A 25,249-nucleotide genomic window follows, 5' to 3' on the forward strand; every position below is an offset into this window, starting at 1 on the left:
TTCACAGCACTCTGGCTCTCAGGCGCTGCAGGATAGAACGATAATCTGTGACGGAACAGTTGCCTTTTCTCAGCTAACGAAGGAGATACAAAGAAAATTTCGGTGCAGCAAGCTTCAGGGCACAGGGGAGTAGGTCAGCAAAGCACTTACAGCGACAGCGACAGTCCCCAACAGGTAGTGACACAGGAATCACAGATGTGTGCAGCGTTACGCACTCTCCTAATTCACGACCCAGAAGTGCTAGGCCGACGAAATGTGATGGGAGAGGGCACGGGACCACAAGCAAGCAATATCACAAGTCTCGTCTCGGGTTTCTACTCGAGACGGCGGATATTCTGTGGGATACCCAAGGTGGAGCTTGTCAGTTCACTGTGTGGCCCAGGAACACTTTTGGAAGGGCTCCTTCAGCGGGTAAGCAGTTGTTCCCACTACTCCAAATGGGGGCAAAGGCCCTGAGAGGCCTTCTTGATCGATGAAGAGAACAGGGGTCTGACGGGACAGCAGAGGGCGAAGGGTGCCAAACCTTCCAATGCGTCTCCAGCGGTTTCACAAGTCTGTTTATTCATTGCAGGATACTTAGCTCCTTCTGCAGTTCGGGGAGAACTCATGTGATTGACCTGGAATGGATGCAGAGCCGCTTCTCTCATACAAGATTAGCTTCACGCCAAAATTGAGGTCTTCCAATTGAAGATCTGCTCCCATGCAGGCATGCCAGTCGGTGGTCCCAGTCATTCAGGCACTCCAGACATCCTGGCACCAGTAGTGTGGATTGGGATCAGACAGTCCCAACCCGCTTCCTGGGCACACACCGGTGACATGCAGAAGCCTGTGAAAGAGATTGGTTGTTGAGGAAGGCTGCATGCCCAAATAAGGAAAACCTGAGTCACTCAACCTGGGGGAAGGCAAGGGACAAAATGGCCATGGGACAGAACAAAATACTTTGTGGCTCAGCCATTTTCAGATCTGGCCACAGTCTTGAACCAAATGCGGTAAACACGATGTGATCCAGTAAAAAGAAATAAAACACTTATATAAAGTAACTGCTGCCACCAGTTCATCCCTGTTAGGGAGAATTCTCAAGAATGTGCAAATTTCCCTTACCTTTTGAGACCCCCAGCAACTTTGCTGGATTTCTAGGATTTTATTTTTTACCTGGGAAGAGTGTGAGCCTTTTTATCCCACTCTTCCTTGTATTTTGTGTGTGTTTTACTTTTGTGTTCTTTGGTTATGGAGTTTTAAAACAACTCCATAGGCATCATATTTTTCTGTATGTCACACAGCACCTTCAGTGCAGTGGCACAGGGTTGTCTTTTAGACTCCCCAAGGTTTAAATACCTTATCTGGGACTAACTACCATCTCCTAGAGCATGTAAAGTTAAATTGGCTTTACTAGTCTTTTTAAATTTACTGACCCAGCACACACTATCTTCCTATAGAGTGCTGGAGGGGTTGCCTAGCTTCCCCTGAGTCAAAACACTCATATAACAGTCAAATGTTACCTTTTCCTACTTTAGATGGCTGGTGGCAGTAGTTTAGATCAACTACCATGATTTTTCCCTACCGCTAACAACGGTAGCTAAAAATCGGGTCAGCCATGTTTTTCAATATGGCGCCCCCAATCTATCTGTAAAAACAGACTCTGGTCATCTTTTTTCGCCATTTCTTTTAGGAAAAGTCCTTCTTGTGTTTGTCTTTACGTGCCAAACCAGGTTTGGTCCCTCTGTTTTTTGGCCTTTGGCGGGCTTCAGTGCTGAAGCCCTCCTCTGGCGCCCGAGTGTCTGGGGTGGACAGGATGTTAGGGAGGTGCCCAAAACTCCCTGTGCTTAGTCTCCTATGAGACCTGAATGCACTCTGGTGTGATTGGCCGACTGACTGTCCGGCAAGGACAGCCACCCTGCTGTGTGAATGACAGCCAGGCTGGCATGTATGGGGGAAAACTGTTTAAAAGCAGGTCTCTGGGACTTGGAAAGCAGAGTCGCCCATTGGAACGAAAGAACCGAAGACCAGCTGAAGGAAGAGGACTGCTGCAACTCCTGGATGACCGGTGAAGCCCTGCTGCAGGTCAGAATTGCTTGAAACTGCAATCGACAGAGAAGCCCTTCAAGGTTAACTTCTTCCCTTGAGTTTGCTGGGAACAACCAACTCGTAAGCCACCTGGACACCGTTCCCATCTGGTCGTATTTTCATCAGAGTGCTGTTGAAAATCGGATAGCCAAAGGGAAGGAAACCAGCTTGTGGTCTTTAAGGCACTCACACCCTAAACCGACGTCTTGCTAAAGCTTTTGGCCTCATCCCTGGGCAGTGCAGGAACCTCCCGATGTCCTCCTTCTTGTCCCCACGACTGAAGCTCAGGAACAGCGAGATCTGCTCGAACTGCCAAGAACAACTGCCTGAGCTACAGCTCTTCTTCATTAACAAGGTACTGTGCAAATGCATTCCGGAAATCTTTTTGGCCATCGAGAAAGTGCGTGAAACTTTCCTCAACTTCAAAGGCTTGTCCTTCCCTAAACATTCGTCAAACTTTTCGCGTAGCCAAATTCTTCTAAACTCTGTGGCAAAAACTTTACTGTTACTACCAGAACTGTGCTATCCAATACAAAGACTCTGAACCATTAACTTTGGCCCAGGCCTATGAGATGAATTGCTGGTTGTAGTTACTGAAACCCTTTGCCCTGCCTATGAATGTATCTGTGCTGTTGATTCGCATAACCTTGTCTTTTTACCCCTTTTAAAAGTATATGAAGTGCCATTTTGCTCCCACTTCATTGGAGAGCTAAACTTGTTCATTTACTTGCTGGTTGTGTATTTGTGGTTTATTAGTGTGTGATATTGAGCTGCTCTTGCTAGTGTAATGTTTTCAAACTGTCTGAGTAAATAAATGTATATTCTTTTACCAAGAAACCTTGAGTTCCTGTCATTTGAATCACTGTATTAGTTGGTTCTTTGTGTAACTTGTGCTACTACTCACTTAAACTCTTGAGATGAGTCTGGCTGCTCAGCCATCGCTACCACTTTACTGTGTAATACGGGCTTGTACCAATGGTGAAATTGTGCTTACACTTGTAGTCCTAATTGCATGTAGTGCTCCCAAAGAGTACTGCATGTAATTCTGCTTACCAGCCCCAGGCACACTTGTGCAATCACCAAAAAAATCCATTGAGGGTGTCTAGGGCCATAAAACAAAATGGACCCCAGCGCACGGTACTGGAAGGTACACTGTGCACTGTTAAAAAGTTACCATGAAAGGGCAACACAGTCAAAGACTAAGGGAAATATAGTTTTCCAGTATTGACAGTCTGAAGGACGTGTCAGTTTCCCCATAACAAATGAGCAAAAGCGCAGGGGAGCACAGCAGGAGGCTATGCTTCACTGGCAAAAGTCAGGTTAGGATAGCCACACAAAAGCAAAAAGTTTGCGGGGTCTACGAATGGAGGGAAAATTACACAGTGATGAAATCTTTCCTAACAGTTGGGTATGCCTGAGACATGCTCAGTGGTAGTGGAGGAAAAGAAAGAGGTAGCTACAACCAGCAATAAGGTATCTGCAAAGCACAGTAAGGTATGGACGTTCAACTGTCTGTTAGCATACTTTCAGCTTCAATTCTGCACTTATTACTGCATTCTGGTTCATGGTAATAGCTAACAAGCATTGGCAATGCCAACAGTTTGGGCTTGTGTAGGCATCTAATAGCAGTGCCTGCAAAATGCCTACAACTTCATACACATGGTCAGTCAATGGGTAGGCAAATAACCAAACACCTGCAAGCTTTTTGTCATCTCCAACATACGGTACTCAAACAATCCGAAGAGATGCAACAAAATACACCAAAACGGAAGTGCACGCAACTTCCAGAAATCAGTTCTGGGCTCTGCTTAGCTGCAAGATAAGCTAGCAACCAAAAGAGCGTTTGCTGCTGCGCCTGCAAGAAAAACATAGGTTTCAGTTCTGCGCTATTAAAAAGAAAAGAAATCTCCCGAAACGTGATTGTCCTAATTCTGGTCAATCACAGATGGATGAAATCCTGATTCCACCTCAATGGGATTCCAACATGTAATCTATAGATTGCATTCTGTGCTCAGTCAGCAGCATTCGCTCAACCCAGCCATCTATCCTGGCTAGCAAAGCTAATATTTTTCCCTCCTTTACCCTGCCTCTGTCCCACACTTCCAATGGCAAGTCTCCAGATTGGCCAGTGAAGCCTGCTGACTGGAACAAAAGCAACCTTGAGGTCCTGAGTGTTCTCCTTCCATGGAGAAAACAAGATGCATGTAGCACCTGCTTTAAGAGTGACCCTTGCAAGAAAGCGCTACACCAGAGACTACTGCTGCACAAGCAGGCCAATAAGATTGGGGCGGGGGGGCATTTATTGGGGGACACGTAAGTCTCATTGCAGTTTGTTAGTGCAGGTAACTGGCAGAAAGCCTAACTTCATCACAAAATGGCCAAGTAAGCGCCTTTGGTTGACCTAGAAATACTTTCCAGGAGCTGAGCCCGCACACTTATTGGCATTCTGTTCTATGTTCTCGTGGGGGGTATTGGAGGAGAGTTCAAGTCTCCTGTGACTTCAGTTGAAGACACAACAAGAGTTCAACCTCATGTCTTTGTCGGGTTCTCAGAGTCACCTGGGGGGAGGGGAAGATGAACAATTAAGCTTGATTATGTTTCAATCAAGGAGGTGGCTAATCAATGATACATGAAATCAAGCATAACTTGCACACATGTCCCAGGGGCTTTCCTGCCCCAACTGCAATTTTCACTAGGCACACCTTGCATCTCTGTTATGTGGTCTTTGTGCTTCAGAACAGGTGAAAAGCTGCACTAGCCGACAGACTCACTTGCTGAGAAACGGGGACCCACCCTGCAAGGTCAAAATTGCCCTAAACCAACAGAAATGCTTGCTTACCATTTCTCAAGCAGGTGGAATGTTTAAATGACAGTTCCCAAGCAGTAAGAAGGCACTTCTACAAGCAGTTAAATTATTCTGGAAGCATTGCCATTGATTTTCCCATTGAAAAACAATTTTTCAAATCAGGCCTATAATCTTTACTGACAGATAGCATTGCCACACAGTTTTGTTTTTGTGGGTCTTTATGTCTTGACTGAAAAGCTGCATAAAGATAGAAGACTTTTTTAGGCTGACTTCATTTTACATTCATATACTTGTATTCTTCCGTTCCAAATAGGGAAAACAAAGTTACTGTCGTACTATTTTTGGTGGGAAGTTCCCGTCCCCTGCACTCCAACCAGACCGAAACACGTGTCTGGGGTTTCTGTTGGTACTCTTGTTCAGAGGAGAATTGCCTAGCCTTTCGGTGCTGGACTGCCTCAGGGCAGGACAAAGACTGATATGTTTGGGATATTTCTTCTCTGTGAAAGATAGTGAGCTAAAGACTCTGGGTAAGTCTCTCGTAACCAGGACTAATGTCTGGCAGAGGGACTCCCAGGACCCCCTTGTTAATTTGCATATTTAAGTAACTTTGGGTCTCACCCTAAGTTACATGGGGAATCCAGACGTGGACCCCTTGCTCACTATTCTTAGAGAGGCAGAGAGGCACAGATCCACCCTACTGATGAGATCCAACCAGACCGAAACACGTGTCTGGGGTTTCTGTTGGTACTCTTGTTCAGAGGAGAATTGCCTAGCATTTCGGTGCTGGACTGCCCCAGGGCAGGACAAAGACTGATATGTTTGGGATATTTCTTCTCTGTGAAAGATAGTGAGCTAAAGACTCTGGGTAAGTCTCTCGTAACCAGGACTAATGTCTGGCAGAGGGACTCCCAGGATCCCCCTTGTTAATTTGCATATTTAAGTAACTTTGGGTCTCACCCTAAGTTACTAGGGGAATCCAGACGTGGACCCCTTGCTCACTATTCTTAGAGAGGCACAGATCCACCCTACTGATGAGGTCCAACCAGACCGAAACACGTGTCTGGGGTTTCTGTTGGTACTCTTGTTCAGAGGAGGATTGCCTAGCATTTCGGTGCTGGACTGCCCCAGGGCAGGACAAAAAGACTGATATGTTTGGGATATTTCTTCTCTGTGAAAGATAGTGAGCTAAAGACTCTGGGTAAGTCTCTCGTAACCAGGACTAATGTCTGGCAGAGGGACTCCCAGGACCCCCCTTGTTAATTTGCATATTTAAGTAACTTTGGGTCTCACCCTAAGTTACTAGGGGAATCCAGACGTGGACCCCTTGCTCACTATTCTTAGAGAGGCACAGATCCACCCTACTGATGAGGTCCATCCAGACCGAAACACATGTCTGGGGTTTCTGTTGGTACTCTTGTTCAGAGGAGAATTGCCTAGCATTTCAGTGCTGGACTGCCCCAGGGCAGGACTAAGACTGATATGTTTGGGATATTTCTTCTCTGTGAAAGATAGTGAGCTAAAGACTCTGGGTAAGTCTCTCGTAACCAATACTAATGTCTGGCAGAGGGACTCCCAGGACCCCCCTTGTTAATTTGCATATTTAAGTAACTTTGGGTCTCACCCTAAGTTACTAGGGGAATCCAGACGTGGACCCCTTGCTCACTATTCTTAGAGAGGCACAGATCCACCCTACTGATGAGGTCCAACCAGACCGAAACACGTGTCTGGGGTTTCTGTTGGTACTCTTGTTCAGAGGAGAATTGCCTAGCATTTCGGTGCTGGACTGCACCAGGGCAGGACAAAGACTGATATGTTTGGGATATTTCTTCTCTGTGAAAGATAGTGAGCTAAAGACTCTGGGTAAGTCTCTCGTAACCAGGACTAATGTCTGGCAGAGGGACTCCCAGGACCCCCCTTGTTAATTTACGTCCCATTTGTTCCCATGCTCCGTTCGTCGGCTAAAACGAACGTGTATAAATAGTAGTGGAGCAAGTAAATGGGTAAAGGTATGGAGTTTGAGAACATTGAAAACATAAAGGCTTTCCTCAGTATCCTAGCTCCCTCTTCTTTAACAGTCACTGCGGAAAGGGAACTCGGGGTACTGGCCGTATAAAACGGCAATGATAAGGCAACATGATGACGTCACTGCATTATGACGGCCGTGACATCATCATAGTAAACAAAGGCCCGCAAATGTACAAAATCCAGAAGTAATATTAATATATAAGGACATCTGTGTTCAGCATACGTCTGCATTGCGGCCAAGTAGAAATATGAATATCCAAGGGCATCTGTGTTCAACATATGTCTACTGGTGCATAAAATCAAGAGTTTTATATTGACAGGAAGAAATATAACAGTCAAAAAGGCTATTGGCAAATCCTATGGTCTGTGCAATATAGTACATGATGCATAATAGTAATTAGGTAAAATATAGATGCAGAAAACATACAAATAAAGCTCATGTTATGTACCATACATGGTGGATAACTGTTCCAGAGACCCCAGAAGGGCCAGACTAAAACATGGTGGTCCACAATATAAAATGCTGTGTAAATTATCAGAATGCTGGTACAGGGCCATCAGTATAGCATGACCGATTTGAATGACAAGCTGTCGAAGGTAAGGAAAAGAACTACAAGAAAGTGAAAATGGAGTACGGGTCCCTCATACCTTGTTCAAAGGGGCTCTATTGGGAAGGGTGAATCCATAGTAGGAAGACCTCTTATGCATAATAGCATGGGTTATGTAAGTGGTTAAGTTGGTAAACAAATACTGTTGCTCATAGTGCCTAGCGTACAGTAAGGTAAGGGTCACCAACCCCACACGTCATCCCAAAAACAGACTTATCCACAAAAGATATATCCCTATCCCAATGGGCACGTATGTTAATACACCAATATAATATTGTCAGTGTAAGTGTGTACCATATCAATTAGATCACTGATTCCGAAGAGTGCACTGTCTGGTATCAGCTGTGCCTGGCCAAGAAAAAGTCAGAAAAAAAGGGTTGATGAGCCATTTTGTCAATGAATTCAAACTTTCGTGAATATTGTATTGAAAACATTAAGACATCTCTCCAATCCAAGCTTCTAAGAAATAACAACATGTTATTAATTGTAGTTTCCATGGTGTTGTAGATAGCATGAATGGTTATAATTAAGGACCTGTGAGATGTAACCCAACGGGGATTTAAGAGCACTGCCTAAACAAAGTGCACAATCTAACCCCTATGTGTATCAGGATGTGAAACCTAAGGGACGTAAGAGATAAGGGTGGAAGATTAAATTCCTCTAATCTACGACTTCATCTTTCACAGGAATGGACCTAAGTAAAAGTCTTCATTCAACCATTAGGGGGCCACTGCATCCAAATGGTAAATCCAGTGTAGTCCCCTTTGTGTTAGTCTCTTACTCATATCTCCCCCTCTAGGTAAAGGGTGTACTACTTCCAAGATCACCCATCTCAATTGTGCAATATTGTGATGGTTATCCCGAAAGTGCCTGAATATAGGTGATTTTTCACTGGTGGTTCTAATGTTCGATTTGTGTTCCGTCCAACACTCTTTAGATTTTTTTTCAGTCTGCCCCACATAATACTTCCCGTAGGGACACCTGAGTGTATAAATTATATTTTTACAGTCACAAGTAGGGAAATCTCTCAGTTTGATCTTTCTACCCGAGTTAGGGTGTCAGATGTTATCACCCTTATTAACACTCGAGCAGTGCTGGCAATTTAAGCATGGATATGTCCCTGGTTTTTGTTATTGTAGTACTCTTTGGATAGACTGTTTTGGACGTTCAGCTCTAAGTAGGGAGTCCTTTAGGTTCTTACCTCTCCTGAAGGCCATCATTGGTGATTCACGGAATAAACGATTAAGTTTAGGGTCCAGGCTAATTAAGTTACATTTTTTTGATGATCTTGGCTATTTGATGGCTTTGTGTGGAATATTTTAAGGTGTGTATTAGCCTATTCTCTTTCTCTCTCTGTCTTGGTGCCAGGGGCTTCCCTACTGTGAAGTTCAGTCCTGGTAATGGCCTTTTCAAGTATGTCAGGTGGGTAACCCCTATCCTTAAACCATTCAGACATGATGTCGTATTCTCTTTGTAACATCTCTGTATTTGAAATGATCATCTTCAGTCTTAAAAACTGGCTATACAGTAAACTATCTTTTAGGTGCTTCGGATTAAAAGACTTAAAATGCAATGTATTGTTGACATCGGTCTGTTTTCTGTATATACTTTTAACCAGTTCCCCGCCAGAATAGCTTACAAAAACATCCAGAAAGTGTAAGCTCGGATCACCAATCTCGAGAGTAAATTTGATGAATTCATGGTATTCATTTAAGTAAACAAAAAAACCTTCCAATTCAGTCCTGGTGCCCTTCCATATACCAAACACATCATCAATATATCTTTTCTAGAGCAATATTAAAGATGACAAATTTGCATCCTCAAAAATGTGTTTATTCCAAAATAGAACATGAATATATTAGCATATGTTGGGGCCACTGTGGACCCAATCGATGTACCTGAAATCTGAAGGTAGAATTTACCATCAAATCGAAAGTAGTTGTTATATAAAATGAGATTGAACTGATAAGTTCAATGGCATATGCTTTATGAATTCCAATGTCTTTATGTTCCAATAGGAACCGTTCTAGGGCTTCTATACCCTCACCATGAGGGATGGAGGTATATTAGCTGCAGTCATCCAAAGAAAAAAGAATAAGAACATGTCCTGTCAATTGAAGATCACCCAAAGTCTTAAGAAAGTGGAATGTGTTTTTGAGATATGTCACCTGAGATTGAACTAGTGGTTGGAGTGATGTATCAAGATAAACTGCCAGTGGGTCAAAGATACTTTCTGTTCCTGCTACAATAGGGCAAAACGGTGGATTAATAGGATTCTTATGCACTTTACGAAGTGCATAAAATACCGGGATTACCGGGTGTTCTTTAATGAGAAAGTCTGTTGTTTTCTCTGTGATCCAGTCGTTCTCTCTTGCTTTAGAAATGGTTTCTTCAATCAGTGTTTTGATCACATTTATGGGATCCTGCTCCAAGGCCAAGTATGTTCTGGGATCTTGTAAAAGATCTAGGCAACCTTGGTGGTATTGTGAGGTGTCCATTATTACCAGTGCGCCACCCGTTTCAGCTGATTTCATAGTGATTGATGTGTCCTCAGCTAGTGTTTTAAGTGTTTGTAGTTGATCTCTCCTGATATTGTCATGTCTTGTGGGGCTAAAGTTAACTTTCTTAAAGGCCCTAGTGGTTTTAAATTTAAACATGTCAATAACTGGGTGGTTAACTTGGGGATGAAAGTAACTTTTGGGTTTTATTTCCAGGAAATCACGACTAGTGGAGTTATCTTCTGTGTCTGGTTTCCTCTCAAGCTTATAAAGATTAACCTCTTCTTCAAAATTGCTGCTGTTGGCGGTGGGGATTTACAACAGTACCCAAATTCAAGGTGTCAAGCAGAGTATTTATTAAACTTTTGGTAGAAATATTAAGTACCAAAGAGTCCACTATTTGTTTTTTGACCCATTTTCTTTTGCCCTCTCCTTGTTTTCCTTCTTCTAAAAATTTAACCAATGCAGGTGCTGCTAAGGGAGCTCTGGTGCTGGGTTCTCTCTGTAGTTAGTTATTGTTGGTTGAATATTGCTGGGTATATTCGTGGAATTGCCCGCGCCACTTGTTACGTCACTACTATCAGTGTTAGTTGGTGTGGATGGTTGTCTTGGTTGTCTAAACGGTGGCTGCTTTGTGGTTTTGTCGAATTCCTGGCAACTATAGACAATGTCCCTTGTGCAGTCTAGGGTGTCCCTGCGGAATTTCCCAATTTTACCCTGTTCTATATTCTTACGATAGGGCTCGAGTTTGTTGTTAGTGTCTTCAAGAATTTTATTGAGATCTTCCTTGGTCTGTAGAGTAACAAGTACCCCTTTGATATCCTCTATCTCTTGGTGTATTCTGGTGAGAGATTTAGAAAGTTCCTCTATTGTGAGTAGTATGAGATCTAAAGAACACTTGTTTGATCCTCTTCAGTCTTAAGAACTGGCTATACGGTAAACTATCTTTTAGGTGCTTGGGATGAAAACTCTTAAAATGCAATGTATTATTAACATCAGTTGGATTAACCATATTTATGAGATATGAAAGACATTCATAACTGTTTGGCTTTGCAGGGAACAGGAGTTCTCTTATTTTTGGGATCTTTTTCTGTCTTTTAGTTATATTTGGTCTATATGCCAGGACCATTTTTTCTCCCCTGCACCTTAAGTTCTTTTATAATCATTTCCTTTGACATTTGATTAAATCTTTAACTACATTTGTTTCACCACAGATGTGCTTTGTGTGTAGGTTTGCTTTCAACACTATTTTTGTTTCACATAAGTATTTATATATTTTTCAATTCAGTTTAGAATGTGGTTTGTGTACAAAATCCTGCAAAAACAGAGGACAGTGCTCAAAATCCATGTGTATTTACGCATGCGCCACGTTGCCGGCAGCAGGGAGCTAGAAATCCAACCTGTGTGCTAGATCCTGTGAACACATAGAGGACATTGCTCATGTGAACACTGTCCTCTGTGTGTTAGTGGGATTTTGCTCAAACTTCGGATTTCTAGCTCCCCAAAGCAGGGAGCTACAAATCCTGAATGCAAGTGAAATCCTGTGAACACAGAGAGGACAGAGCTCATGTCGGAGAGGATCTCAGGGCTAACGATCCTGTCCGCCTCTTCAACGCGAGCACTATGGGGTTTTATGTCTTATTGTAAGTTTCTTATTTGAACACTTTACAGTTGGTTTAAAAGCGGCGGGGAAGGAAAACAATGGAAAGCAAATGCATTGAAGGACAAACATAGAGGTGGGGTGAGCCAGACAATTTATGTGTGAACCAGTCGGTTTGTGGGACCATGCGGGGCAAGCATCTGCATGGCCCTTCTCACCTAAGAGAGGCAATCATTGAGCTAGCAAGGATTCAAGCACTGCATGAAATGTATCACAATATTGCCAATTTTGTGTTGTAAAAACTGATTTTAAAAAAGACGAGCGACAGCACTAGCTATATTTTAAAAAAAACAAGGAAATTAAATGCAGAAAGGACAGAACTATGTACTGCTGTCAGAAGAATTGTAAATTTACTTGTGCTATTTAAAAAATATTTTACTCACATGATTCAATGCATGGTATCTTTCCTATTCGAAGATGGCCTAGTTTCGGTCTCCCACGATGGCTGCCTACATGGAAGAGCTCAAAGAGTTCCGAGATAGGCAGGATTGGGTGTGATTAGCTATAGTGATTAGCATGGCTAGAGGCAGGGAATGGGAGGGATTCAATAACCTAAAAACTGTGTATCCCTCCTCAAATGTGATGTCTATTGTTAAAGCATTACAGACCTTCATTCAAAGCCCACATTTGAAGCTCTTATGTTAAAGCTCTTATTTTAATGAGAATAGTTTTGGCTTAAAGGTAACGCTTTCAGCACAGCTAATAGCCCAATCTACAATAGCCTAGAATCCAGCGAACAATATTTCTGCCAACAAATGATCAATGACAACATGAAAAAAGTAGATTGCCTTCCACCATTACCCTGCTGCTGAAGTGGCAGAACGCTGCCTTTCCTGATTATTTGCTTACTCTTGCAAGAAGAGAACAAACAACTCTGCTGCACCTCCCTCCTCTCTTTCAAGACCTACAAACAGTAGTCCCTATAAAGACCCAGTAGGCACCTTGCTCCCAGCACAGTACTTATATCATTCCATAATCACAACCACAAAACAGAAATAGTACATTGTGGTGCAGTTGTATCTCAAAGATCCATACATAGTTTGCATTTACATAAAGTGCCTGAGTGTGTTTGTACTGATGCATTTGAACATTGTCCAGCCATGTGTATTTCTGAGTGGTTAGTGCTCAACCTCATACCATAACAACCTCTGATTGCCACTATGCTCTCTATGATATGTGGCAGGAAGCATTTCTTATTGATCATGGAGTCATGGGTGGCGTGAATCAACCAAGAACAGAGCTCGCACTTTAAGGATATCTGTGGTAATTCCGATTGTGGAGATACACTGAACTCATTATAATTACCTGTGTCAATTATTAGCAGAGGGTGGCATTTTAATAGTAATCCTATGTTATACACTTTGTGTAATAATAACATCTTTAGAGGTACATTTTGAGAAATATAAGCTAAATAGATGACCTTTGACAGAAGAACATTCATAATAACTTGAAAAATGTTGCAATATATGTCTCAAGGTCATTTATTCATTGGAAATGAGAGTACTGTGTACACACTAGCTGAACATAACTAGAACTATGGACAATTGGCATTGGAATGAAATCCTTCAATATAGGTGAACAAGTTGGGGAAAGCATTTAAGTGGTTTGTAGCCATGCTCAAGTTAGATGGCGCTAACTGGCATGGTGAGCAGTACTGTTTGTTTTGTGTGATTGTTGATTTCTGTCAGAGGTGATTTTGTCACTGTTTCCACAAAAAAAGTTTACACAAATCTCCCAAAAAAGATTGCAATATTATTTATTTTCGTGTGCGAGATCAGCCATCTCGCTGTTCTGTGCCAGGTGTAGGCCTGGTCAAACCTTCTCTAAACCAGTTACAATGATTCAAAGTGTTATGCAAGTCAAACAATGGGTTTTTCTATGGGGTCAATCAGTGTCTCGAATCTTGAACCTATTCGAAACGCTTCGAATCAAAAGCACCATCATTTGGTCTGGATTGTTTTAAATCGGCTCGGCCATTTACACTGAGGATAGTACACTTTTTTGTCTAGTGACGTTGCTTAGTTTGATTCAATATGCTTCAAGTCTATAGGCGCCTTTGGGTGTGAAGAGCCTCGAAACAGCTATTCCTATTAAAGTCACTCCAGTGTCTAATACCCGATCCCACAGTCTACTTGCACCAATGTGTAGTTTAAAAAAATCTTAAAACTATTAACAAAGCACATACTTTTTTGAGAGAGCAGAACACATAGAAAACAGTGCCTTTATATTTTATACATATTGTAATTGTTTATAATGCACTTAAAACCCAGAGGCTTCTAAGGCAGAAACGGGGATCGAACCGTGTTGCTCTGCTTCGTCTTGCTTCCAAGGCAAGCACGTTGTCCCTGAGCTATCCCCCCGGCCCAACATACATATGTTGCCTGCATACCTATTGGGATTGGAGAGTCCCTGATTACACCATTAAGATGGCTGCTGCCGTTGGAGAGGAATCACACTGCTCCCAGCCTTCCCGGGCTGTCCTGGAGTTGATTCGCCTATGCTTAGGCCATCCCCCAACACCCCTGCAAGCCAGGAGATCAAGCCGGTCTGCTACAAATGCCTGCATGTAAGGCCTCAAAACAGTGCCTCATCCGGTCTCAACTGGCGCTGCAATTCTGTGTCAAGACCGGAGGCTCGGATTATGCTTCTCTTCCATGTTTACTGTTCAGTAGCAAAGTATAACCAATAAAACATGAAACACAAAACTCAATAAAAACTTCAATAACCATGGTTTTAGAGTCTTTGTAGTTCTGTTCCTATTGGTCCTCAAACTGACCATGTGATAACCTTAACCAATCATAGTGTTCCTTGTCCATAAATTACCCTGTCCTTCTACTATTCCTCCTCTTTCTTTGCTGCTCGGCAGCGAGTTAAGTGCCCTTTTTTCATTATTTGTGTGAATGTGTTTACCTGATGGTGTTTTATGAGGCATACTAGCACGCACGCGTGCGCACTATTGGAGTGTTGGCAGAGCATATCCGCATCAGTGTTTGAGTGCTTTGAAGTTGCGGTCACGACAGGGCTGGTGCTCCGGTAACTGCAACTCCAAGGGAAAGACACAGAGGGCACTGCGGTCACGGAAGGGAGAGTGCGACAGGACCACGTAGTTCTGGCGCACTCTCTCCATTCCACGGACTGTTAGAGAAGTGTTCAGACATATCGTACGATCGCTGAGATCATTCTTAAATATTACGATCTCGACAATCATATTCTACTCTTTCATAGCGCAAAGTTCCATCAGAATCCCGCTACGCGATCAGATACACAGCGCCCCTGCAGGCCACAGTAAGGTACCGCAACAACCATATTGGCACAGTCCCAAGTGAAACCTGTTATATCTTACATACATATCATATATATCAAATCAGACTAGGTGATCACTACAACCCCAAGAGAGGATATAAGAGGTCATAAAAACTCTTGGTATATTGTTGAAATCCCCAGTGTTCTGGCCAGATATGACCTCCTCTAGTGACGAGGGAAAGGCTAACATTGGGGGGGCGTAACGTGGGGCGAGGGCAGGAGCCCCCCCAGCACCCCAGCCCAGCAGAGGAACCACGAGGAACACGGACAGGGCCTGCCTGACCCTGTCCCCACACGCCGCCTGACTCGCGCATGCCGGGCGCAGCGCGGCCTGAAACCGAGGCTGAGCCTCGTTAACATCAGCTGTAACCGCCGGCAGGCGGATCACGCCGGCGGCCAGCTCAAAGGCCACTCTAAGGCCTGTTGGGTGCCTGTTTGGAGCATCAGGAGCCAGGGGCCACGGACCCTAATCTTTTGTGAGTAGTAGGAATACCCTTAGTCTATACTATTGTGCTTTCTGGTATGTCCTCTGCTACTCCGTACTCATAAACATTTGAACTCGGTTCTTTAACTGTTTGCTACATACGCTCATGCTTCCAACTCCGCCACCTCTATGCATTACTGCTGCCACCTCTTTAATAGTACAGGCATTTTAGCACCCAGTCGCCCGGACCCCACTTGCATTGTGTTGTGCCCTATGGTCGCCTAGACCCCACTTGCATTGTGTTGTGCCCCATGGTCGCCTAGACCCCACTTGCATTGTGTTGTGCCCCATGGTCGCCTAGACCTTACTTGCATTGTGTTGTGCCCTATGGTCGCCTAGACCCCACTTGCATTGTGTTGTGCCCCATGGTCGCCTAGACCTTACTTGCATTGTGTCGTGCCTTATGATCGCCTAGACCCCACTTGCATTGTGTTGTGCCCTATGGTCGCCTAGACCCCACTTGCATTGTGTTGTGCCCTATGGTCGCCTAGACCCCACTTGCATTGTGTTGTGCCTTATGATCGCCTAGACCCCACTTGCATTATGTTGTGCCCTATGGTCGCCTAGACCCCACTTGCATTGTGTTGTGCCCTATGGTCGCCCAGACCCCACTTGCACTGTGTTGTGCCCTAAGATCGCCTAGACCCCACCTGCATTGTGTTGTGCCCTATGATCGCCCAGACCCCACTTGCACTGTGTTGTGCCCTAAGGTCGCCTAGACCCCACCTGCATTGTGTTGTGCCCTATGGTCGCCTAGACCCCACTTGCATTGTGTTGCGCCCTATAGTCGCCCAGACCCCACCTGCATTGTGTTGTGCCCTTTGGTCGCCTAGACCTCATTCGCATTGTGTTGCGCCCCACCTATAACGCCAATGCCCCCTACACGCCACCCCTCTGTACATCACCTCAGCCCCAGCATGCTATTCTGCCTGACTGCGATCATGTTCCCTTTCTGTGTCATGCAAAGTAACATACCCTGCACTGGCAACAGTTACCTAGCCCATAATAATGGTTTAGTCAGACCCGCCTGCCCAAGACACCACCCGATCACCTGCCCTACACCATTCCTGCCCACTACACCAGCCTTCCCCCCGGATACCAAGTCCGCCCATCCCACCCATAGACATGCACACGCTCCGCATGTCGCAGCTAATACTCACCTAGCTGCCCACAAGCAGAACCCCATCAACACGAGAGCATCATGCCATACCATCGACTACAACACCTCTACATTAGCTAACCCAACTAACTCCCGTAACACTACCCTCATCCCCTCCGATCGGAACTCTAGACTTGGCGCCAGAACCCACCACAGACCCAGCAAAGGCCCAGCCAAATCACTCAATAAGACCAACCCTCACACTGTAACTCCCATCAACACCATCCATCCCAGTCTTAAAGGAGCTCTCCTAAATGTCAGATCATTAGTCGCCCATGCCACAGAAGTTGCAGACATTATTCTAACAAACAACCTGGACTTCCTTGCGGTAACCGAAACATGGCTGCACGATGCTGCAGGTCCATCTCTTACCCTAGCCATACCTGATAACTACACCATCCTTAGAGCAGATAGACCGAACGCTCGAGGAGGCGGCGTAGCTATTATCTTTAAGTCCACGCTTGACATCAGACTATCCTCTGCTCCCCCACTCAAATCCTGTGAACATATTACAGTCAAAGTTCAAACCTCCCCTAAAAGTACTATTACACTGCACTTAATTTACCGACCCCCGGGCCCTCCTGGCTCATTTGAGGAAGACATCACCTCACTAGTTGCTGAAAGCTCCAAACCTTCAGCACAACTGATTATACTCGGAGACTTTAATCTCGGGTTTAACGACCCCCTAGACACCCCAGCCACTGCCCTGGCCATGGCATTAGAGGAGCATGGCCTCCAACAACTCTGTTCCAAACCCACCCACTCGAAAGGTAGAATCCTCGACTGGATAACTACCCTTAATTGCAACATTACTACAGAAGATCCCACACAACTTATCTGGACTGACCACCACCTCCTCCCGTTTGACATTCTTACCAGCAATTCAGCACATAAAAGGCCTATTATTGCACCTGCCTGCCCTACTAGGAAAAAGAGCAATATCACAGCGGAAGCCCTAATACCTCTGGTGATCCCTACTTTAAACGCACTACCCGCTACAACGGACTTGAACCAACTGGTCAATGCCTACAATGAGTCCATGGCCAAAGCCATTGACATCATTGCCCCACTGAAACTGCGCAAAGGAATACCCAAAGCGCACCTGAACACATGGTTCACCCCGGAGCTCAAAACCCTTCGTCAACAAAAAAACAAACTTGAAGCACTCTGGAAATCAGTGCCTTCCATAAATAACAGAACTAATCTCACCAACATCTCCACCCTCTACAAAAATGAGATTATACGTGCCAAGAAAGATTCTCTCAATACTAGGATCTCCCAGGCAAGCTCCAGTACTAAGGAGCTCTTTAACATACTAAAGGAATTAGAAAACCCCATTACCCCCACTGACTCTTGCACTAAGGATAAACCTTGGTGCACAGGGATCCAGAATGCCCTAGCCAACAAAATCTCAGGGCTCCAAACCAAAATCAACAACAAACGACAACAACTTACTCTCGATCCCACCTCCATCCCCACACCCCTTCCACCTACTGCCACTAGTTCAGGCTTCACCTTCAAAAAGGTATCTATATTGGAGGTTCAGAAAATTATAGCATCCCTTAAACCATCGAATTGCAAGGGGGACAGCTGCCCCGCACAAATCATAAAAGATGCAGCTAGGGATCTCTCCCCATTTATCACTAAATTAATAAACCTGTCCTTCGCCAACAACATGGTCCCCAGCAATCTGAAACAGTCCTGGGTCCTACCTCTACTAAAAAAAACTACTCTCAACCCTGACATCCCCACGAATTACAGACCTATTACCACCGTCCCATTCCTAATCTTGGATAGAGTGGCTTATTTACAAATTCAGGACTACCTCGAGGCCAATCACCTACTAGGAACTCGCCAATCTGGCTTTCGACCACAACACGGGACAGAAACGGCCCTTGTTGATCTCAAATGCCAGATAGACGAACTCAAAGACAAAAATAAGGCTGCCATCCTTCTTCTCCTTGACCTCTCCGCTGCCTTTGACCTGGTCGACCATAAAATCATGTGCAACCATTTGTCTCTGGCAGCACACTTCTCCCACTCTGCAGTCACATGGATCCAATCTTTCCTGGACAACAGAACCATGCGGGTCTTCTCCCCCCTAGCAGCGGCTGACCCCATCCCCATCACCTGCGGTGTCCCACAAGGATCCTGTATCTCACCCACCCTTTACAATATTTTCACCAAGCCTTTATTCGACAAGCTGGACAATCTGGGTGTCACCTACACTAACTATGCAGATGACACCCAGATACTCCTCACCCTATCAGGCAACTACAACAAGGACGCCAAATGGATCAATGAAGCCTTTTCCATCATTCAGGCATGGATGGCCACACATGGCCTATGCCTGAATGATGACAAGACTGAATTGCTTCTTGTCGGCTCACCTAACACTATCAGTAAACTCTGTCCCGGCTACACTAGCTTCACTATTGACGGTAACACCATACCCATCGCCAAGAGTGTAAAAACCCTCGGTTTCTACCTAGACACGAACATTAACCTAATTAAACAAATCAATATGACCGCCTCAGCCACTGCCTACACTGGTAAACTAATCAGGGCCTGCAGACCACTGATCTCCCCTAGCAACTGTCTCATCCTAGCCAGAGCACTCATCCAATCTAAACTGGATTACTGTAATAGCCTCTATGTAGGTGCCAACAAAACAGTAATCAATAAATTGCAAGTTCTACAAAACAACGCACTACGTGCCGCCCTCAATATTCCTAGAAGGGAACACATCTCCGCCACCAGAACTGCCTGCAAATGGTTGTCCATCCAACAGAAAATAGACTTGAAAACCATATGCCTTACTTACAAAGCCCTTAATCATCTTGCCCCACCCTACCTCTCGAACAAATTTACACTAAGACAGAACACTAGAACCACCAGATCGTCCAACTCATTACAACTAACAGTTCCCAAATTCTCCCTCAAAAGAGCCGGAGGATCCAGCTTCCCAACTTTGGCATCACAACTCTGGAACTCCATCCCACTGGATATTAAATCTACACCTACTTTCCAACCCTTCAGAACTAAGGTCATCTCCTGGTTAACTAACAAATAACCGTCCTACTACATATGTATGCACCCTGAATGTCCAATTGTATGTATATTGTTTGAATACTATTATCTATGCCCTATTAATACTGTACTATTGTCTTTTACCTGTAACCTGATGCTCAAAGCGCATATATACCCCCGGGTCAAGAGCGCTATATAAATAAATAAACAAACAAAAATTAGCCAGAAGAGGAGGCATGCGGAGAGGACTCATGTCCTCCAAAAAGCCCTGGGGGCCTCGTTGGGACAAGGGCCACAGCGGATAGCTCTGATGGAGGACTGGGTCAAGTTCTCACAGGGCCTGGAGGAGGTCAAAGGGCTAAAGGCAAAGGGGAAAACAAAAGGGAGCAGAAAAGAAGCCCGTAAGGCAGAGGAAGCCCACACCCCCGTGGGCACACCACCAAAGAAGAAGGGTGGTAAGAGAAGGATCGTAAGAGTAAAGGCGGGGCCTAGCAGGGAGCAGGATAAATCCTCAGACACCTCTGATGAGGGTGATGAGGACTGGGAGGAATAATACTCGGAGGAAGAAGAGTACCGGAACAGTCAATAGAATTTCTGGAATTCATAGTGGACTCTATTCAGGAATCTCTCAGTCTACCCATTCCCAAGTTGAACAATATCAAAAAGCAGTTAAGACGCACTCTAGCGAAGAGAGAACTTTCACTGAGGGACGTTGCAAGGTTAGTGGGCTGCCTAGCGTCATCAATCCAAGCGATATTTCCAGGACCATTACATTACAAGGCACTCCAGAGGTTAAAGATCAGACACCACTGTTGTGATAAGCTTCTAGGCGCTTGCAGTAACCTGCACTTGCACTAACCTACTGAGCTATCTTGTGTGTATTAGAGATTATTCGAAGCGTGGAGGAAAATGCTGAAATCAACCAAGCCTCTCAAACTGGGAGAGCCCGCATGCTTGTAAGGGGTTAACTGTGAAGGCCCTTCCTGAAGATATAAACATCTAGCATTTGTTAGAGGCTCTGCGCAGCCCTTGGGAGCCGGGCACAGCTTTGCACAGCTTTGCTCGTCTTCGCTCTGCGAGTCAGGTGCATTGATAAGGCAGGAATGTCAGGCCTTCCCAAAACAACGTGCACGAAGCCTGGGAGCCAAGACTGGCTGTTTCCAGTCTTGTAACTTTCCAGGCAAAAACATGTTTACTGCCCGGAAGGGTGAGTCTAGAAGCTTCTCGAAGAGCTGCTACGTCATAATGACTGACGTGCAGCCCCTAATAAGAGAATTATACCTGGGCCAGTGAGGCAGGGACTCATCCTGGGCTGTTGGTGAGACGCGAGCACGAAGAGGAAGAGTGCCTGGACGACACCCCCGTTCTGGTGTAGGACTGTGAGGGCTTGGCCAGTCCTCCCCTCCTCTCTCTCGAGGAGTGCCGGGCACCTGTAGCGGCGAGGGTCAAGGGTGTGATCTGATCGTACCTTCATCTACATTTTATAGGAGCGTAAGACAAAATAATTGCATATTCATCTGTGACTGACAATTGGCATTATACAGCTTGCACGTTCATTCCCATATTATTGTAAAATGCTGCTTAGTTCTCATTACACACTGTAGATAATAAATGCAAGCATCATATATTCTGTGTGATTGGCTTTCTTCCAGACTGAGTTCATTGTGCTTTTTGCATAAACTTACTTGTGTGGGAAGGTGATTAGGAGTGATTTATTTGCACTAAGGGCTGGTCCCAGGGGGGTGCGGGTTCTCCTTTTTCACTACAACCACAGGAGGGGCGCTTCTTACGAAACAAATGTTGCCCTCCCACAAGAAGTAAAGGGAAGAGTTGGAATGGTGGCTACACCACATGGATGCTTGGAACAGGAGAGCCATATTTGGCTCTTTCCTAGACCTGATCATCGAATCCGACGCCAGCAGATGGGGCTGGAGAGCCCATGCGGGGACCTGTCGACAGGGGGCAGGTGGTCGGATCAGGAGACGACTCTCCATATCAACTGACTGGAGTTGCTAGCAGGGTCCTTCGCAGTGAAATGCTGGACTTAAGAGAGGGCACAATGTTGTGTCCTGCTAAAGATGGACAATGTCTCGGCAGTCAGGTACATAAACAGACTGGGCGGGACAAGATGCAGACTAGTGGCAGCACTGGCAAAAGATTTCTGGGAACTCTGTCTTCAGAGGGAAGTGTCAGTGACAGCGGAGTACCTGCCGGTCCATCAGAACGAGGTGGCCGATTGGAACTCCAGATACCTCAGGGATTCCGGAGATTGGAAGCTGGACGAGGAAATGTTTCAAAATCTAATGACTCGATGGGGCCATGTCAGGTCGACTTATTTGCATTGAAACTAAACAAACAGTTACCCCGGTTCTTCTGCTGGAGACCGGACCCAGAGGCAGAAGCGACAGATGCCTTCCTACCTACAGCCATGGGGCCACCAAACAAACTACGCGTTCGCTCCTTTCTCTATGATAGCGAGGACACTAGCCCAGGTGAGGCATCAGAAAGCATCCCTAGTACTAGTTATGCCGGACTGGAATTATCACACTAAAACCCAGGGGCGCTTCCTAACGACAAATTCATTGTTCGAGACCCCAGGGATCTCAGTCATCCACTAGTGAGGTCAGGCAGACTCAACCTAATCACATGGGCGATTTCAGGAGATCTTGGGTTAGGCCAGGACTATCGAATGAAACTGAAAACATCATTAATGAATCCTGGGCCCGAGGAACACACAGGGCTTTTAAATCCGCATGGGCTAGATGGAGTAGCTGGTGTTTGGAGAGGAATATTCATCCAGATGGAACAGATGTAGTACACGTAGCCAATTTCTTAGCACAGTTGGCAGCCCAGCGGAAGACATACAGAACTATTAACACAGCCAGGTCTGCGATATCAGCAGGACAACCTAGGATAGAAGGCATAGAGATAGGTGAACATCCCTTGATCTGTAGATTAGTAAAGGGAGTAAAAATGACTAGACCTCCTAGTGAAAAATACACTCAATGTATGTAGATGTAGACACAGTTTTGAGATTATTTCTATCATGGCCAGATAATCAGGACCTATCCAGGAAGGCTATTTCAGGGAAACTAGCCATGCTACTATGTCTTTTGGCTTGTAAGAGATCATCAGAAATTGGAGCACTAGAAATTAACAGGAAGAGTGTATCACCTAACGGAGTGACCTTTCTCTTAACGAGAAGGACCAAGGCAGGTTTGAGATCCATATCTTATGAATTTTTCCAGGACAACCAAAATGATCACCCATCAGATGCTTAGCAGAAAATGAGGATATGAAAAGGGAGGTAAGACCCCCCCCAGGAGTATCTCAATTACTGATAGGAATGTGTAAACCCTTAAAGGCCATAACTACGGCTACCATAGCCAGACGGCTTAGATGGGTAATGTAACAGGCAGGCATTGAAGTAGTAAAATATGGCGCTCACTCAGCTAGAGGACCGATGGCTACCAATGAATTCAACAAAGGGCCAAAGTAGAGGACATTATGAGGTCGGCAGATTGGTCGAATGAATCAACTTTTAAAACTTTCTATTTTAAACCAGCGGAAAGTGTGGCATCGTTAGTGGTGAGTACGCTTTGAACAAGCATAATCTGAGCCTCTGGACTTGACATAGAATTCAGATTTTCAACACATTCGTTCCAGAAAGTCATAATTCTATTAAAGACACAGAGGCAAAGGATTATCCACCCTATCAATCGTAATAATGTCTGGAATGTAAAAGTACTGTAATGTTTTACATGTTTTTCTGTAACTACTGAAATGGTGCATCATGAATACAGTAAAATGGTACAGTTTTTTTTAAATGCACAAAAGGATAGTATAGATAAAGTGTGGTTGGCTTTACGATTGTCCCACCCTCTTTCGGTTTATAGTCACCATTTCTTTTATGTTTCTATAGGTACATTGGCGGACAACAAACAATCTGGAAATTGAACTCTTATCAGCATGGAATGGACAGGATTACAAAGTTCACTGGACGCAGCCTCGGCTGGACAAAAAAAGAGGAGGAATAGTAGAAGGATAGGGTGTTTATGGACAAGGAACACTATGATTGGTTGAGGTTATCACATGGTCAGTTTGAAGACCAATAATAACAGAACTACAAAGACTCTAAAACCATGGTTATTGTCGTTTTTATTGAGTTTTGTGTTTCCCTTTTTATTGGTTATACTTTGCTGCTGAACAGTAAATATGGAAGAGAAGCATAATCTTCGCCTCTGTGACTTAAATAGAATTATGACTTTCTGGAACAAATGTGTCGAAAATCTGAATTTCTGATGCTACGTCCAGAGAACAGACTGCTCTTGCTGCAGGTAAACCAAGTATTTCCAGTCCACCTGCCTACTGAGTTCTTATTTCCGCTCCATTGTGCTCATCCTCGAGGGTAAATAACTTACTGTGTATGCCCTACATCCCTTCACTACCTCTGACCCCTCTCCTCATGCCTGCATGCCCTAAACTCCATGGCTATGCTTGACCTGCTCTGACCACAACTACGATTCCACACATCAACCCAGCCTACCCACCTTGCATCAGAGCGGCTCGCAATTTGATGTCAGATTTCCCAAAGCTGTCTCAGAACTGGATGCAAAAAAGAAAATGCACCACAATCGTCTCACTTACCGACACATGATATGTCACAGGTGCATTCAACCACCTCATGTCATGGCCCGCCGCCTATGTGCCTGTTGCTTGCCTGCACTCCAGAATGTGCAACATGGCCCATCCGAATCTGGTGACCACGCACCAAAAATGGGCGTTTTCCCGAACCAGCAGACACACCACTGCAACTGAAGCAGCATCCTACGTGTTGCGCTCACGGCCCGACCTCCACTGCATACTCTAGGGAGCTCTGCAGCAGCAATCTCCACAAAAGAACGTCCACAGAACAGCGGCCCTCTCGCACTCACCAGGTAGCATCAAGGAATGCCCTCCTCAGAGTGCACACCCAGCATACCCTAGATGCTTGCCCCTTGGTCGTGTCCAGCACTCCTGCTACAAACAATGACTGCCATCCTACATTCCTCTTGAGATCTGCATCCGGCTTTGCAGACCACATAGTACTTAATGCCCTGACTTCTGCAAATGTTGCCTGTACTCCAATGCCCATGCACAGCTTTGAACTTACGGTACCTTCCTATACTATTGATCCATACTACACTGTGAAGCAGGCAGACAGCCTGAAGGCTCAGTGTGTACTCAGTGTGGCTAATGCTACATTTGGCACTGTTCTGCTGAGAGATAGCCTGGTCAAAAACGCTCCTTGCCCTACCCAGGCTGCCTCTTGCACTGTATTATTTTCAGACTTCCCTGCACTGTTGAGTAATAGCCATGTATTGAATGCACCTTGTTCCCCATGACGCTTCTTGCACTGTAATGTTATCAGACTGCCCTGCACTGCTGAGCAGGAGCCATGTATTGAATGCACCTTGTTCCCCCATGACACTTCTTGCACTGTTATGTCCTCACACTGCCCTGAGCAATAGACATGTATTGAATGTACCTTGTGTCCCCCCAATGACGCTTCCTGCACTGTAATGTCACCTGACTGCCCTGCACCTAATGCCTTCAGCACTGCTAAGGGGCTA

The 25,249-nt window shown here is 45.0% G+C and overlaps 1 protein-coding gene across 1 annotated transcript in view; it reads right to left on the reverse strand.

Moving 5' to 3' along the window:
- LOC138491513 (kyphoscoliosis peptidase-like) overlaps window positions 1-25,249 on the reverse strand; it is a 929,435-nt gene that overhangs the window by 15,135 nt on the left and 889,051 nt on the right. The window lies entirely within an intron of this gene.

The sequence above is a fragment of the Ambystoma mexicanum genome, chromosome 10 (assembly GCF_040938575.1).
Source record: "Ambystoma mexicanum isolate Mex_15411 chromosome 10, UKY_AmexF1_1, whole genome shotgun sequence".
In the NCBI taxonomy this organism is placed as follows: domain Eukaryota; kingdom Metazoa; phylum Chordata; class Amphibia; order Caudata; family Ambystomatidae; genus Ambystoma; species Ambystoma mexicanum.